The 19,130-nt window shown below is 34.4% G+C and overlaps 1 pseudogene; it reads left to right on the forward strand.

Annotated features, from left to right (window-relative positions):
* The first annotated feature begins 783 nt into the window (after positions 1 to 783).
* LOC117921942 overlaps positions 784 to 19,130 on the forward strand; it is a 49,430-nt pseudogene continuing 31,083 nt past the window's right edge.

The following is a 19,130-nucleotide window of genomic DNA, read 5'->3' on the forward strand; positions in this document are numbered from 1 at the left end:
ACAGAGATATATTGCAGCACTGCGCACTGTGATACAGCCATCATTGGAAGAAAACAAACCAGAGCTAGACCACAAGGGCTAATGCTGAGGAAGATAATTAAGCTTGTTGGCAGAATGGCCAAGACTTCAATTGTACATGTGACACTGGTATATGTGCCATACACCTTTAAATAAAAGACTAATCATTGCTGAATTTTTGTGGGTCGTTGATTTTTAGAATAAGTCCAAATTTTCTTTTAGGAGTTACTATATTGTATATTAAAAATTATTATTATTTTAGATTTAGCAGAAAAGGATCCTTCAGCAAGTGAATTATAAGACATTAATCACGTAAGCATGATGTCAATGAGATCTCCTAGACAGATTCCAAGATTTCTGTGCTTTGATTTTGGTACAATCCTATCTCCTTAGAAATGAATTAGAAAAAGGGTTCACTTACCTTACCAAGTATAATTGTTTGTACCCGATCTCATTTCTTTGTATTCTTGAATTGTGATTCCATTTGTTTGTATTTTCATTTGACGGTTTATATCTCGTCATATACATTCAATGATCCAATCCAAATTTAAAGTTGATGGATACCACCACGTAACTTAGAAAAAAAAGCATCCAAATTAATGCCTGTTCCATTCTTGGTTAGTGTGCCGCGAGGTACTCCGGTGCTGCATGTCTCCTTTATTCAATTATGTTGCGAAGCTATATACAAATGAGAAATGAAGGGTAGTATGTAGATATGATTTCAGAGAAAGGACAGTTTTTTTGGAAAGGAGGGAGAGTTAGAAAATGTGGAGGCTTAAGATTGCAGATGGAGGCAATGATCCCTACATCTTCAGCACCAACAACTTTGTGGGAAGACAGATATGGGAGTTTGATCCTGATTATGGAACCCCAAAAGAGCGAGCTGAGGTTGAAGCAGCTCGTGAAAATTTCTGGAAAAATCGGTTTCAGTTTAAGCCCAGCAGTGATCTTCTCTGGCGAATGCAGGTGATCCCATCTGTGTCAAAATCTGCAAGAACACATAGGAACATGAATATATAGTATATGTAGGGTATGCATGCTTATGTGACTGAACCAAAGAAATAGTTTAGCTTCAAAGATTGTCTCCTTACGAGAGTAAGATATTTACTTATTCTACTTCTTTAATTAGTTAATTTAATGTATTGAAGAATAATATACTGAGAAAGTGCCAATTCAAATTTGGGCAGGGTGAACACCTTGGGCTTAGATTAATTAATTAATCTTGTTCTCGCTTATGTCTTCAACTTCTTATACATTCTATATATATATATATAACATGTGAAATGAAAAAGTTGAAGAAAGAAACTGAAAAGATAGATGAATTTAACAGAAATAACTGCCATATTAGTCCATGTAATGTTAAGAATCTTTTTATAGATGGAAAGAGATATAGAACAGCAATTTTGGAGTTAATATTAGTATAGATGCTTTGTACAGATTGTTAGGGTTAACTTCAGGCTGGACCCTGGGCCCAAAACCAGCACAACCCAACTGAATTGAATAGATCATAGGCCCATTGGGTGTTGAACTTGTTCTAGGCAGACAGGACTTCAGTGGTAACCCACCCAAATTAAGTATGAGTCCTGCGGCCACCAGTACAGTACCTCCCTTTGGTTCATGGATAAAAACTTAAATCATCTGAATGACTCTTATACTTTGTTTATCATTAAAAGAGATTGTTAGGAAACTAGGACATTCTCTATACTCGATATTAATGGAATATGGAAGGTTTACTAGTCTTTTGTCATGACTAATCATTAATATAAGATATAAGGTCACTGTTAAAAATTTGAGTTATCAGATAAGATTTTAATGGGCAAAGATAAAGACGTAAACCTCTTTATTTTGTAAATTGGGGAAATAGATATGTATTGATGAAAACTTGACCTACCATCAAATGAGACTCACTTCCCATTAAATGAGGGTATGATACCCATGGGGAGAGAAAAAAATTGGGGATATCACTGTAGGGTGATTTTGGGCCTGCTCATCTCGAAAGTTAGCTTGAAGGGTGAAACTTTCCTGTACACTTATAAAGAGTCACCCAATTCCTTCTACAAGAGATGTAGGAAAACCCAACAAGCTTCCCCTCACACATTGGCCCCTTAGTTGGGAGACCATCAACCTGTAGTCCAATAATGAAAGGTGAGACATATTGTTTGAACAACCAATTTTCCTAAAAGATCAAATTTGTAGAATTTGGATCCATAATGTATACCATTCACTCTAATAAGTGTTACACCTATCTTGATTCTATGAGTCCCTCCTAGCTTGGTAGATGTTTACTATTGAGGTTAATATACCTTTTCTTTTCTTTTCTTTTCTTTTGAACTTTTTCTTCACTAACTCCCTCTTCATTTGGCCAAAAAAAGAATTTCAAACAAACAATACCATAAATGAAGGTTGGGGATAGTGAAGAAATTACATATAAGACAACCACAACAATAGTGAGAAGGGATGAAAATTTCTTTTCAGCCTTGTAGGCAAGTGATGGCCACTGGCCTGCTGAAAAATGTTGGGCCATTGTTTTTGCTTCCTCCCTTGGCGAGTCTACTGATTATTCAAAATTTTAATTGGAATGACATTTGACAGGCATAACAGTGACGATGGACAAACCCCATCTCTTGACTTCAACTTTTTTTCCCTAAAAAATGTAGGTAATATATCTATGTATTACGGGGCATCTTGATACTATGTTCCTTGGTGAATATCGTAAAGAAATCCTTTGCTTCATATATTGTCATCAGGTACACACTATTGGAACCCTATTGTTCCAACCTGATAATAAACTACATGGGAGTTTTTTGCTTATGAACAATACATAATTTTTCAATTTTTATTAACCATCAAAGTGGTTCCTGTATATTGCAGAATGAAGATGGCGAATGGGGATTTCATGTTGAAGGACACAACACCATGTATTGTACAATATTCAACTACATTTGTATGAGTATAACAGGAGAAGGACCAGATGGTGGCCAAGGAAATGCCTGTCTAAGAGGGCAAAAATGGATCCTTGACCATGGTGATGCAACCTCCATACCCTCTTGGGGTGTAGATTTTAGAATCAAGAAGTGTTGGAAGCAACAACCAAAAACTATATTTGAGACAACGAAAATGTCTACACTTATTGAATGATCAATGCAACATTTATACACAAGTTTGTAACATAAAACAACAGGAAAGCAGTAAAAATAGCTATACGTCAGGACTAACAACTATTTCCTATAAAAAAACAACAACATAACAATTATTAAGCTCCATGAAACTTTGTCAGCTTCATTGACTAACTTTTTCATGGTTGCAGCCTCAATTTTAGCATCTCTTCACACCTCAACAACCTTCTTAATAGATTCTTAAGCTTTCTTAGCTCAAATAGCTTTCACATGACTTCCAGCATGTTTGTAGCTACTAAGGCATTTTGCTCAACACTCCTCCTTGACTTGTGAGCAAAAAACTCCAAGTATTTTTTTGAGAAATTCAAACCTAGCTCTCAGTAGAGCTTTTATTAGAATATTAGCATTTTGTACTTTTGTTTTACAATGTACCAAATTTACTTCTCCATCCCATTGTATTTCCCTTAAGAAATAAAACTTGCTTTTGAAGTGCTTTGTTCTACCATGGAATACTGGATTACTTGTAATTGAAATTGCAGCTTGATTGTCAACAAAGACTTGTGTGCTTCCAGTTTGCTCCATGTTTAAGTTTGTTAGCAACTTTTTTATCCAAAGTGCTTGATTTGCAGCTGTAGCAGCAGCAATGTACTCTACTTCAGCTGTGGATTGTGTGCCACGATATCCTATTTTTTAGAACACCAAGAGAAAAAAACTTGAACCAAAACTGAAGCAATAACCTGATATGCTTCTCATATCATCAACGTAGCCAACCCAATTACTATCAGAAAATCCATGAAAATGAAAATTCTGCACCTGCTTGAACTTGATGTCAAAGTCAATAGTGCCTTTTATATATTTCACAACATGTTTTGTTGCTTGCAAGTGAATTTCACTAGCATAATGCATGTATCTTGAGAGTAGACTTACAACATGTACTATATCTAGCCTTGTTGTAGTCAAGTATATCAAACATCCAATCATGCTTCTATATAACTCTTCATCTACTCTTTCAGCACCATATTCTTTGCAAAAATTTTCTTTTTTATTCATAGGTGTGGTTGTAGGCTTGCATTCCTCCATCTTGAACTTTTTTAGAATTTTCTTTGCATACTTCTGCTGACAGATGAATATCTCGTGCTGATTCTGATACACTTCCATTCCTAGGAAATAAGACATGTCTCCAAGATCTGTCATCTCAAAGACCTCATCCATTTTAGCTTTGAATTTATCCATTAAACTTTAATTGCTCCCTATTACAAGCAAATTAGCAACGTATAATGAAACAATAAGCATGTCAACATTAATTTCTCTAATATAAAGTGTGGATTCACTTTGATTTCTTTTAAACCCCAGACTAAGGATATGTGCATTAATCCTGCTATACCAAGCTGTTGGGGTTTGCTTTAAGCCATACAAGGCTTTCTTTAGTTGATAAACCTTGTCTTCTTTCCCTTTTACTGCAAATCCTTCAGGTTGCTCCCCAAAGATTTCCTCCTCAAGATAGCCATTTAGGAAGACTGATTTTACATCTAGCTGATAGATTTTCCAACCCTTTTGAGCAGCCAAAGCTAGCAGCATTCTTATTGTATCCAACCTAATTATAGGTGCAAAGGTCTTTGAAAAAGCCACACCGAACATTTAAGCACAACCTTTGACAACCAGCTTGGTTTTATGTTTGTTTACATAACCATCAAAATTGAGTTTGGTTCTATAAACCTCACTTGACACCAATGGCCTTTTTATGTATTGGTTTGTCAACTAGCTTCCAAGTGTTGTTTTTCTCTATCATGCTGAGCTCCTCCTACATTGAAACCCTCCATTTTTTTTATCCTTAGTAGCTTTAGTAAACCCTATCGGCTCAAACATAGTCACATTACACCTTTGATAAATATTAGAAAGTGATTTGGTGCCTCTTACAGGAATGCGTCAATATTTTCATCAAGGAACTCAAGATTCTGATTTTTTTTAGCTTCCCAACTGATCCATTTATCATCATCCATGAATTCGACATCTTTGCTAACAATGACTTTGTCATCATGAGGCATATAAACTTTATAAGTCTTTGATTGGTTGTTGTATCCTATGAAGATCCTAGTTTCTGCCTTTTTATCCAACTTGTCCTGTTTCACCCGAGGCACATAACATAAACAAAGGCAACCAAATGTTTTTAACAACAAAGGTTTATATCCAAACCAAGCTTTGAAAGGAGTTTTTTTTTTTTTTTTTTTGCAAAGCTTTGGTTAGGAGTCTGTTCAGTAGAAACACTGTAGTGTTTGCAACTTCAGCCTAGAACTTTTTTGGTAGCCCTTTATCATTCAAGAGACATCTTCTCATCTCCATGATAGTCCTATTCTTCCTCTTTACCACTCTATTATGTTATGGTGTGTAAGGTGCAGTCAGTTCATGCTGTATGCTTATTTCTTCACAAAAATTGTTGAATCTTTCAAAAGTATATTTAGTGCCATTATTTGTCCTTATAACTTATACAATGGCACCACTTTGGTTTTCTACTAGGGCCTTGTACTTCCAAAATACATCAGCAACGTCAAATTTAAAATTTAGGAAAAAATCCAACAATATCTGGTATAATCATCTATAAAAACAATATAGTACTTACTGTCCTTCAAAGATGGTGTTCTCTGAGGTCTTCCAATATCAGTGTGTATAAGTTATAGCTTGTGTGATGCTCTCCATGTAAATTTCTATGGGAAAGAAAGCTTGGATTGTTTTCCATATTGACAGGCTATACAGGTAGGAAGATTTTGCTCTAGGTTAGGTAGACCTACTGCAAGTTGATTCTTCTTCATGTAAAGCACTCCATTATGATGAAAGTGCCCCAATCTCTTATGCCATAAAGTTGTGGCATTATTTTCTTAAGAAACATCAACTTGCTATTCCTCAAGCAAATTCAAGACATATATTTTGCCTCTCATCTTGATCTTGAACACATCTTTTCCATTTGCATCCTTGATCATATAGAACTTGTCCTCAAATAACACCTTGAAACCTTTCTCAAGCAACTGTCTAACACTCACAAGATTTTGATCAATATCAAGAACATACAAAACATTAGGGATGAGTTTCAGACTTGAGAGACTTTCAATGACAACAATCCATTTGCCCCTTACTGAGATGTATTCCCCATTTGCAATTCTTACTTTGGAAATGGTAGTTTTTTCAAGCTCCCTGAAAAGTTCTTGATCATAAGTCATGTGGTTTGTGCAACCACTGTCTATGAGCCAACTTTCAGATGTGTTCTTGCTAGCAAAATAGGTGGCAACAAACAACTATTCTTCATGATATTGATCAGCAGCTGCAACCTTGATCTCTCCTTCTTGTTGTGCTTTGCATATCCTCTCTATATGGTCTAATTGACCACAATTGTGGCACTTGACATATGGCCTCCACCAGCAACTTTGTGGAGGATAATTTGTTTTTTTGCAATGAGGGTAAGGTGGATGAGCTCTTTTCTGATTCTTTTTGTTATTGCTTGACTTGTTATTCTTCTTGTTTTTCTTCCATCTTTGCCAATATCATTGTTTGGTGATTTGGCTTGGAATGCTCCCTCAATAGATCCTTCCTATTTCATTATTCTCCTTTGTTCCAAGGCCTACAAAGCATTAACAAGTTCTACCAAACATATACTTGACAGATCTTTAGAATTTTCCAAGGAAGAGATTGTGGCTTCATATTTTTTTAAGGCAGAGTTACTAAGATTTTTTGAACGATTCTTTCATTAGAAAATTTCTTACCGTACAATCTCATCTTGTTTGCCATGCTAAACAGTTGTTTAGCATAATCTTTGATAGTTTGAGACTCTTTCATTTTGCTCATTTCAAATTCTCATATTAAATTCATTACTTGTATATTCTACACCTTTTCATTCCCTTGATACTCATTTTTTAGATACTCCCAAATTGCTGCAGCAGACTCCATTTGCATGATTCTGGTGAGAATGGAAGGTGAAATTGTAGAGAAGAGACAACCCTTGTCTTTGGCTTTCCTTGTTTTTCTTTCCCCGTGAATTTTCATTTGATTGATACTTGGATTGTCTCCTAGTGGCGGTATTCATAATCTTCTTCTACCGCCTTCCAAAGATCCAAAGCTTCAAGGTGGACTGTCATTCTAATAGCCCACACCTAATAATTATCACCATTGAAAACTAGTACTGACAAAAAGCTTGCATCTCCGTCCATTTGCTGCAAAATGATAGTTACAAGTTGTTAAAGGTTGTGTGTTTATGTTGGCTTTGGAGTTTAGCATGCATGAAGGTATTTTGGCTTCACTCAATCCTCACATGTCCCTCAAGATAGCGTGCTATGATACCAATTTGTAGGTTTTAGAATCAAGAAGTATTGAAAGCAACAACCAAAAACTATATTTGAGACAATGAAAATGTATACACTTATTGAATGATCAATGCAACATTTATACACAAGTTTATAACATAAAAAATAAAAATAAAAAACAGCAAAAATAGTTATACGTTGGGACTAACAGCTATTTCCTATAAAATATCAACAACAACATAACAGTTATTAAGCTCCATGAAACTCTATCAGCTTCATTGACTAAGTTTTTCATGGTTGCGGTCTCAATTTTAACATCTCTTTACACCTCAACAACCTTCTTAACAAATTCTTAAGCTCCCTCAGTTCAAACAGCTTTCACACGACTTCTAGCATGTTTGTAGCTACTAGGGCATTTTGCTCAACATGGGGGAAGGCATGGCTTTCGGTATGATAGTTGCAAATATAAATGGACATTATAGATATATAATCTTATACAGATGTAATTAATTTCAAAAAACTATTCATGTTGACACAGTCTTTTGAATTTTTATTCAAATGCTTGAATTTGCATTTAGGCTACGTTTGGTTGGTAGAATATGATAGGATAGGATTTGTATATCCTAATATATCATATCCCATTGGATAGGATATGCATATCCAATTATATGATTTCCAATGGGATATGATACCCTTGGATATACATATTCTCTAGATTTACTATTTTCAAATAACATATCTAATGAGATATGTCATATTATATTATATTTATATTTAATTTGTGAAATGAATAAAAAATAATATGAAATATATATTATTTTTCCACGTTTAAAATAAAAATGATATCACATTCAAATATTTTCTATTTAAAAAAAATGAAATTTCATTAATGTTTAACAATATTTATCATTAAAATATTTAAAGTTTATAATGTTTTTATTTATTTTATGTTATTTAATATATAAAAATAATTTATATATTATATATTAATATTATTTTATAAATATTTTTTTAGTTTTTCTTTTTTAATTGTAAATTTAATTTATAATAAATTCTTTTCTTTTATAAAATGAATATATTAAAAATAAAAAAATTGATAAATAAATAAATAAATTTTTGACGCATGGGATATGTATATTTCATATCTTACCATGTGATTAACATATCCCATATGAAAGGGATAAAAAATAGAGTGTATAATATATCCTACCACTTTTTCTATCCCATATTTGGTTAAACATAGGATAGGATATACTATATCCTATCCCATACTATATCCGGCCAACCAGACGTAGCCTTAGTGTATTTTACATGCTAAACTCTTATCTAGCATAAAAGTAAGGAGAGAGGATGATGAAATCTTTGATATCTCACATCAAATTAGTAAAAAAGTTTATGGCGTTGTATATGTATGAAATCCTCTTAACTTTATAGACGAGTTTTAAAATGTAAGGGTCCCTTGGGTGTAGAGTAAACAATATCTACATGGGAGGGAACGAACCATCACAAATGGTATCATAGTTAATTCTCAATCCAAGTGTGATAGTTTGTTTGGTCTTATAAGGAAAGTCTATTTGATTGACCCTCGATCCTATTAGACATGCCAGAGTGTTTGTGATATACCACATTGGATAGAGGAAAAAGTTTCTAACACTATATATGTATGAGTTCATTTTAATCATGTAGACGTGTTTTAAAACTGTGAGAGTCCATTAGGCTTAGAACGGATAATTTTTATATGGTTGTGAATGGGTTGTTATAGAATCACTAATAATGCCTAAAAAACAGACAAGAGGCAAGTCGAGCCATGCCACCTTCAACCTTATTCTGTTATTGGGTCACACATGCTGAGTTAGAAGCCTAAGCTTTGGCAAGCTGTTTCGTTGATATTAAGAATGCCACTTCCATGTCTACTTTAACCATCTTATACTAAAAATTGATTTCTCTTTTCTCTTGTATAAGGGTTTCTTAAAAAAAATTGCTTCATAAGTGCAGCAAAAATGTGATGCTATTCTCGAATGGTTAACATGCCCATGTCATACTTATATGGTAAACGATTCGTTGGCCCAATCACCCCTCTTGTTCTAGAACTGAGAGAAGAGCTCTTCTTTCAACCTTATAATGAAATCAATTGGAAGAAATTCCATTATCATTGTGCAAAGGTAAGTTTTAGTTATACTAAAACCATCTGTCCCTCAAATATTTCATGCTTACATGAAACATTCTGTCAAATTTTATATTGCAGGAGGATCTCTACTGTCCCTGTTCGTTAATACAGGATTTGATGTGGGATGGTATATACATATTTACTAAGCCTTTTCTGACTCGCTGGCCCTTCAACAAGTTGAGGGAAAAGGCTCTTGAAACAACAATGAAACACATCCATTATGAAGATAAAAACAGTTGGTATATTACCATGGCATGTGTGGAGAAGGTAACACAAATGTCCGTGTTATGAGATGTTTAAAAGGAAAAAGAAACTCTAATAGAAGAATGTCTCTTAAATTGAGTAGGTGTTGTGTATGCTTGCTTGTTAGGTAGAAGATCCATATGGGGATTCTTTCAAGAAGCACCTTGCTAGGCTCCCAGATTATATATGGATGGCATAAGATGGAATTAAAATGCAGGTTAGATCCAAAAAAATTTCTTTTTTTAGAGTTTGTTTTGTATTTGAGATTGAACTTCATTCAAAGTCCTAACTTTGATAATTTTCATTGGATATGCAGACCGCTAGTAGTCAGCAGTGGGACACCAGTCTTGCCATTCAAGCGCTGATAGCTTGTAATCTCACAGATGAAATTGGAGCCTCGCTCATGAAAGGACATGACTTCATAAAGAAATCTCATGTGTTGTCTTGAATTTCTCAGATCATCTCTTCATATCAACCATCATTATTTCTTGATGCCACTTGAAAGCGAATCAATCTTGCACGTTAGGGACAATCCTTCTGGTGATTTTAGAAGCATGTACAGACACATTTGTAAGGGATCTTGGACATTCTCAGATCGGGATCATGGTTGGCAAGTTTCTGATTGCACTGTAGAAAGTTTGAAGGTAACTAAATTCTGTTCAAACACTTCATATAATTGTGGCATGGTTTTCCATTTAACTCTCATCTCTGCTACAGTGTTGTCTCCTTCTCTCAGTAATGCCGCCAAAAATTGTTGGGGAAAAAATTGAACCCGAACAGCTATATGATTCTATCAATCTCCTGCTTTCCCTACAGGCGAGGATAATCTTTCTTGTATTATATCCATGGTTGTATCAATTGCAAAACAAATCATGGCTTTTGTGATTTTAGAATTATAGGAAACTTTTTTATATTTCCTCCTTTGGATTTAGCTTTCTCAGAATTATTTCTCCGGTATCAATAAACCCCATTTTCTATATACCTTTGTAGAGTAAAAATGGTGGTTTATTAGCCTGGGAGTCTCCAGGAACTTCCAAATGGTTGGAGGTAATTACCTCAACATATTGAAGAAACTTTAAACTCTGTTGATGGAATCTCTCTCTCTCTCTCTCTCTCTCTCTATCTATCTAAATCAATGGAATCCTTGAATGTCTTCAGTTGCTAAATCCTACTGAAATGTTTGAAGATGTTGTCATTGAACATTAGTAAGATTCCTAATTATACCTTGATTCAGCCATGTTGATTTCTTTTGCTTTAAATTACTTCGAGACTGACAAAAGAATGGTCCAGGCATGTTGAGTGCACTGCATCAGCAATCCACGTTTTAATTTTTTTTAAAGAGGTTATACCCTGGACACAGGAAGCAATAGATAGAAATTTTCATAAAAAATGTTGTACAGTACATTGAAGAAATACAAATGCCTGATAGCTCATGGTATATATGTTTCTCAACTCAACTATTAGATTTGCTCAAGAATTTGCACACATGTTTTTGCATGAATTATTGAATGTTCAATTTACATGAAGAAACATTTACACAGGTATGGTAATTGGAGAGTATGCTTCACCTATGGCACATGGTTTGCACTAAGAGGGCTAGCAGGTGCTGGCAAGACATACCACAACTGTCTTGCTGTTCGCAAAGCAGTTGATTTTCTACTTAAATTACAGCTAGATGATGGTGGTTGGGGAGAAAGCTATCTTTCATGCTCAGACAAGGTAAGTTGTGATATCTTTTATGCATGCCACCATCCTTTGAAGAATGTGATGCCCATCAACCACATTTTCAAACTAGGCCTAAGCAAAAGGCATAAAATTCCAATTAGCAACATGATTTTCTGAATTTCTCTTCATGCATAAAACAAAATTTTGTTGCATTTTGCTTCGTGTATCCTGCATGTTAGAGATTGAAGACATAAACTGATATATGGAGAAAGTTATTGATCATATGAAATCTCACAGTGGAGACGAAAAAGGTAAAATTATCTTTGTGCTTGGTGATACAGAAATATACACCTCTTGAAGGAAACCGGTTAAATTTGATAGAGACTGGGTGGACTCTAATGGGGCTAATTCATTCTGGACAGGTCAGCTTATAATTTGAACATCTAACAGTTTAATTTGGTCCTCGACATTACTTTTTAGAATGTGAATTCTCCCTAAAATTCTAGTTCTGAAGTTCTGTTTTCAATAGGCAGAAAGGGACCCAACACCTCTTCACTGAGCAGCAAAGCTCTTGATCAATTCTCAAATGGAAGATGGAGATTTTCCCCAACAGGTGGTTCATTATTTCATTTGGACATACATTAATTTGTTATTGCATTTTTGTATTATTCTAGACATCATTTTTCCCTGAGGAAAAGAAAAATTAGAAGTCGGCAGTTAAGATATAAAATCACTTGAAAAATCAACTTCTTTTTTCTATGTCCAATTCAAGAAATTTGCACCATAAAACATGGGAACAAATTCAGAAAATCTGATCGACACTCTCCTTAACTCTAAAAGTCCATCCGTTTAAGCTATATTGCAATATGTGATTTTCTATGAAGCAACCTTATTTATGAAGGGAAAGGAAAAAAACAACTCTCACACAATCAACAAATTGTTATATATGCTTGAATTTTTGTTGGCCTAACCATTGATTACTCACTTATGGCAAAAAAATTGTTGGAGCTTCCCTGAAGACTTGTATGATACACTATCCAATCTATAGGAATATTTACCATTTGTGGGCTATTGCAGAATACCACCAGTTGGTTCCATTGCCTTAAGCTGCAGTATATATATATATATATATATATATATATATATATATATATATATGTGTGTGTGTGTGTGTGTGTGTGAGAGAGAGAGAGAGAGAGAGAATGGTGAGGGTACGAAGAATGCGAAGATTCCTCACATTCTTCATACCCTTGTTAATTTTTTAATATTTTTTTCTTTTGATTTTTTTCGGAAATCATTTGAACACCTCCTAAGTGTAATGAACCTATTTAAACAATATCCAAGCCAAATGAAGTCCCAATTTTTTTTTAAAAGTTCATAGAAGTGGAGAATTGGGAGAGTACGAAGACTGTGAGGAATCCTCACATTCTTCGTACCCTTGGTAATTTTTTAGTATTTTTGAATTTGGATTTTTCAAGAAATCATTTGAACGCCTCCTAAGTGTAATGAACCTATTTAAAAAATATCCAAGACATATGAAGTCCCAATTTTTTTTTATAAATTCAAAGAAGTGGAGAATTGGGAGGGTACGAAGAGTGTGAGGGTTCCTCACAGTCTTAGTACCCTTGTTAATTTTTTAGTATTTTTGAATTTGGATTTTTTCCGGAAATCATTTGAACACCTCCTAAATGTAATGAACCAATTTAAACAATATCTAAGTCATATGAAGTCCCAAAAAAGTTTAAAAAGTTCAAAGAAGTGGAGAATTGGGAGGGTACGAAGAATGTGAGGAATCCTCACATTCTTCGTAACCTTGTTAATTTTTTTAGTATTTTTGGATTTGGATTTTTTCGGAAATAATTTGACCACCTCCTAAGTGTAATGAACCTATTTAAAGAATATCCAAGCCATATAAAGTCCCAAAAAAGTTTTGAAAGTTCAAAGAAGTCGAGAATGGGGAGGGTACGAAGAATGTGAGGAATCCTTACATTATTCTTACCCTTGTTAATTTTTTAGTATTTTTGGATTTGGATTTTTCTGGAAATCATTTGAACATCTCCTAAGTGTAATGAAACTATTTAAACAATATCCAAGCCATATGAAGTCCAAAAAATTTTGAAAAGTCAAAGAAGTAGAGAATGTGGAGGGGGTACGAAGAATTTGAGGATTCCTCACATTCTTCGTACCTTGTTAATTTTTTAGTATTTTTGGATTTTTATTTTTCGAAAATCATTTGAACAACTCCTAAGTGTAATGAACTTATTTAAACAATATCCAAGACATATGAAGTCCAAAATTTTTTGGAAAAGTTCAAAGAAGTGGAGAATTGGGAGGGCACGAAGAATGTGAGGATTCCTCACATTCTTCTTACCCTTGTTAATTTTTTAGTATTCTTGGATTTGGATTTTTTCGGAAATCATTTGAACACATCCTAAGTGTAATGGACCTATTTAAACTATATTACCCAATTATGACATAGATTGGCTAATTAATGATAGGGATCCAAACCGCGAGTTTTTTATATAAGAGGAAAAAAATTATACATTAACACCACTGCGTTGGCTTTTCATATGTCGTAACATAACCTAATTCATCATTCAAGAGATGATATTGGCCCACCTCAGAATGTATAAAAGAATATTACTTTAACCCATGCATAGTATTTAGCCTAGTGGAGAGAGGGTGATGGGAAAAAATAATGAGACATAGGGGTGAGGATGAGACCAAAGATTGAGGAGGTTTTTCCAACTTCAAATGGCAATATGGTCAAGCAATTATAATGATGGGTTATGCAACAGTACCAAAAATCACTTTTCTGTACCATACCCAACATTTGTAGGCTAATAGGATTAAGACACATGGCATGTAAGAGAAATAAAACTTATAAAAAATAAAACAATTCTTTAGGTCACCAATTAGGCACCAGTCCATTGACATTGACAAAATCCTATAAATTTCTTGCAGTTCCTGTTCATTATTAGTCTTTGTAAGGTGCTCTACCAAATGAAGATCCATCCTTCCTAACTCTAATTGATTAAAGTTGAAGTCCAAATTATGCGGTTGTCTGTTGGGGATAATACTACCAGATTCCTCGTGTTCTTGAGGGTAAATTTTATATGTCCTCTACACCTACATTACTTTTTTACCATCTTTGTTTCTCCCTTTTTCTCCAAATAAGATATTACCCAATTGAATACTTCATCTCCAATAATTATCTTGGATGCCTGTATTTCATTAAGAACCTTGGTAACTGCATTTATCTTTGAAATTTTATAGAGCTCCTTAATGAACATTGAATAAGATTTCCAAGTAGCTCAGATGCTCATCTCCTGCATACTATTGAACACATTCCATGCTTCAAATATATTATTTTGACGAACAGGCTTGGAGCTTGGATTGCATTGAGTAGATACCCAGGACTCAACAATAGTTAGGCATTCGTCCATGTGCTTACATCAATCATAAAACTCATTGACACAAGTGTCAATGTGTGCTCGAAGATCGTCTACAAGGGTATCCACATGAACTTCTAGTTGGTCGATCAAGGCCATAAACCTCTCTAATGGCTGAATTGAGCATCTTTCGATAGGCTTGGCAAATGCAGTAGTAGCTGATTGGGAATTGCCAACTTGTCCATGGCTACTATGAGCTTAGGATTGTGGACTTCAATGTTGTCTCCTTCAATGGTCCATTCTCAACATCTAGACCTTCTCATCAGCAACATCATGAGTAGCTAGTCGTAAGTGTGGCTCACATGCTTAGACCAAGAGCTCTCATCAATGGGAGTTGTTTGATAAAACACAGTTAAGCCAAGCTGGAGAACAGAATGGGGAATGAAACACTCCATTGGCCAGAAGAGACTTGTTAGGAGCTCATGATGTCTATAATGAACTAGGTGAGATTAATCAGATGTCCATTCAGTATATAATGAGTACTACAGATCTAGGTCCAATGGGAGATAGGTAGAAAGTGTACCTGCAAATATGGCAAGAACCCAAGTTGACTTAGTAAAGGTAGCAAAGGAGATACATATGAGCTAATCTTGTGGGGCTTTGAACAAACTCATAGGAATCTCCTAGAGCTCAGAGGTAATCAAGGTAAGGACCATGGGAAGAAAGACAGGAAGCTCCTCAAATAGACTAACAAATATTGAGGAGACTTTTTGAGTGATTGGTGTTTACTGTTTTACTGCATTATTTTTCCTACCTGTAATGTTGCTTTGCATTTTTAAATTTCTACCTGCTCAGCTTTCATTCTTCCTTACTATTCATACTGAAATTATTTATGAGACAGTTGTTTGTTCCATTATAGTGTGCTCAACTATATAGTTTCTGATTTCTAAAGGTTGTAAATCATGTCAGATGAGGCCTTAAAACTTTTTCTTGATGATTCAACCTTAAACTATTTTCTTCTTCTCTTTGTAGGGAACATCTAAAGGTTGGAAGTGGATTAGCATGTCGTGCAGAAAGCCAAAGAAGCAATGGGCAGGAAATGGAAGCTGTGATTATAATAAGTGAATCATCAGAACTACCCAGTCCTTGCTCCAGTGCATCTGGTCCAAAAAACAGAGGCCATTATCATGCTATTCCTATCTTTAGCTTTCATTTTTCATTTTTAAGTTATAGACTTCTTTAAGGGAAGAGATATGAGTTTTCTTTTTGGAATAGGACCTGAATTGCCTATTATTAGGGCTTCAACTTGAGTGGATCGTGTAGGATGCAATTAGGATTGTAGGAAATTTTATAAAAGATATTATAGGCATATTTTGATTTATTTCCTTTTTTTCTTCATATTGTTATAGGCTTATAAATATCCTTCTAACCTCATTCAGAACATCATGAACATGAGATTAATTTTCTTGCCTTCAACATGGTATCAAAGCATGGTTGCCCTAGAGCTGCCATCCTTCCATCCTAATTATGCCAACATCTTATTCCCCCATGTCAGTCCTTAACCCTCAACCCTCACATTTAAGCCATCAATCCTCCTTGATACCTTGCTATTCACTATCATCTCAAAGTCTCCTTATGCTGCTGCTATTTTTTACGGCTTGTTTTTTTCATTTCTTGGATGTCTACCCATCTTCTTTATCTCTTGCTTAGATCTTGAAACTTATTTCTTTCTCAGACATCATGTGTGACAATGTTCCAACTAAAGACATACTCTTCTATGGCTTTATGACTAATTCAAATCAAATGGATCTAATTATCTTCCATGGTTTTCTTGAAGGCATGTGGTAGGATTTCTCATATCTGGTAACCTAAATCTACATATGCAAAGTTGATTGAAACTTAGGAAGTAGGGGATGCACTAGTCATGATTTGTCTTTGGAACAACATAGAACTAGAGGTATTGTGTCTCATATCTCATTTTTAGTAAGGATATTTGGAATTGGCTGAGATATGTTATTTTTCCACAAATATCTTGCTTACCCAAAAAGGCATCAGTCTAACAATATTACATTATTACTTAGAATTCAAGGACATGTAGGAAGAGTTGAATGTCTATCAGCCTTTGACTTTAGATTTAGAGATTCAGAAGCACTACTAAGAAGAATTTTGCTTGGCCAAATTCATCTCTGGTATTTGGTTAGAGCTTGAACTCACAGATTACTACAATCTATGCAAGAAGCCTATCATATACAACTTATAAAAGTAAAGATTAACTGGTCGACCGGTTATAGGCTACCAGTTGACTAATTATCTCTACTGGTAGACACTGCTAATGTGTTGATGCAACACACAAATGGGCAGTGGCTATCAATAGCAAAAAAAAATGGAACCGGTTAATTTGATGGTCGACCGGAATTGGACTTTCCTTTTGCTTTCATTTAGCTGATGAAAAAAGACCCAATTGAGTAGAAATAAGGGGGTTTCTTCATTTATTTTAATAGGAAGATAAGTATGATACATATAAAAAGGTGTTTACCATAGACAGGGCCCACATCTCATGTACACATACTCAGTTTTTCATATTCTTAGCCAAACCATATTATTTCACTAGTAATTGAACCTTCAGGAGGCACACGAAGCTTAACATTCTCATGTGATGCAGCAGAAGCAGCCATATGCATTCCACATGACTTGACACCATGCATGTTCCTTAGGTTTAGATTGGCAAGGACAACAATTTTTTTTTCCCTGCATAGGTTTTCGTGTGACCAACTACAATGACATGAACCATGATCTTTAAATTTCAACTTAAAGGCTAATTTCGAGATTAAAATGTAAAGAGTTTGGATATTTCAATATTATGAAATCCAAACTTGGCTGCTGTAAATACTCTAAACCAACAATGGTGACGATATCTGAAATGAAACAATGCATTACGTTGCTTTCCCTCCAACTTGTTTTATTTATTTATTTTTTTCCTTTCTTTTTGAAGGGCGAGGTACTTTCAGATCGAGTGAGGAAGGGAAAAAAGGGATATGCATAAAACAACAACCTCAACATTAACAGATCAACTTAAGAGGCTTCATTCTTGGATAAGGGGTCAGGTATCCTGATTAACCAAGCTATAAAAAGTGGGAAAATTTGATAATTAATTTAAAATAATCATTTTGTAAGGACAGATGCTCCAATTTTATGTTGTTTTTTTCCTGTTTATTGGCAGTGGCATGTTTACAAATTAATTAAAATCTGAATAAAGTCCAGATTGAATTCCAACATACACTAAAATTTGGTTACTCATAACTTCCATTAAAAATGTGCAGGCAACATTCAAGGGAACAAGCACATCGTATCAGCTTTTATAAATAATTTATGTATTCAACATAATCAACATGCTTGGAGTAACAATTTAACTTTTTCAAACCTTTAACTAAGGGTTTGCTAGCATATTAGATATAAAAACTACATAGATAAGCATAAAAATTTTTAAAAATATTAAATCAGGTAAATGTAAGGATTTAAATGAAAATTCTACTACTTGGTAAATGGAATTTTATTGGAAACTCTGTTGATATTGCACGTAATTGAACATCTTATCTGCTAAGCAGCACACTGGTAAGAGATTAGCCTAAAGATAGTCGTGTTGTTAAGACACTCAGTTTAAAAGGAACCATGGTCAGTAAATATAGATCCTCAAAATACGAAAGTATAGGATCAAAAGAATGAGAAATGAAGGGTAAGTTTACCAAGGCTTAGTATCCTTATGCATTCGGTTATGGTATTTATAGATGCAAGAGAATCTGGGACTATTTTAAGGAACAGAAAAAACTAAAGTTAATGTATTTATTAGAAGATGGCCAAGCGAATCAAATCAAATGAAATATGAATTTTCTCACCTTGGATATTCATGTCCTCTGACTAATTTTTTTTTTTTATAGTTGATGAAATCTCACCCAAACCTTCATTAGCTCCCAATTCACCAGTCAATTATACTGTTTGTTCTTACTTGAACATCTGTCAATAAATTATTATCCTGCTACATATTTAAGGCACATATTTATAATTTGTAGCATTGCTATAACAATTGATTTGAAATAGTCATCCACAACCCATGAGTACGGTATATAGATCTATCATGTAGTCCAACATGCACTCTCCCATTTTAAAATTACACAAAACCATTAGAAGCAACAGAGATCAGTCCTTGGTTTGCAAATATCATCTTCAAAATATTAAAAAAAAA

This window comes from Vitis riparia, chromosome 9 (genome assembly GCF_004353265.1).
Source record: "Vitis riparia cultivar Riparia Gloire de Montpellier isolate 1030 chromosome 9, EGFV_Vit.rip_1.0, whole genome shotgun sequence".
In the NCBI taxonomy this organism is placed as follows: domain Eukaryota; kingdom Viridiplantae; phylum Streptophyta; class Magnoliopsida; order Vitales; family Vitaceae; genus Vitis; species Vitis riparia.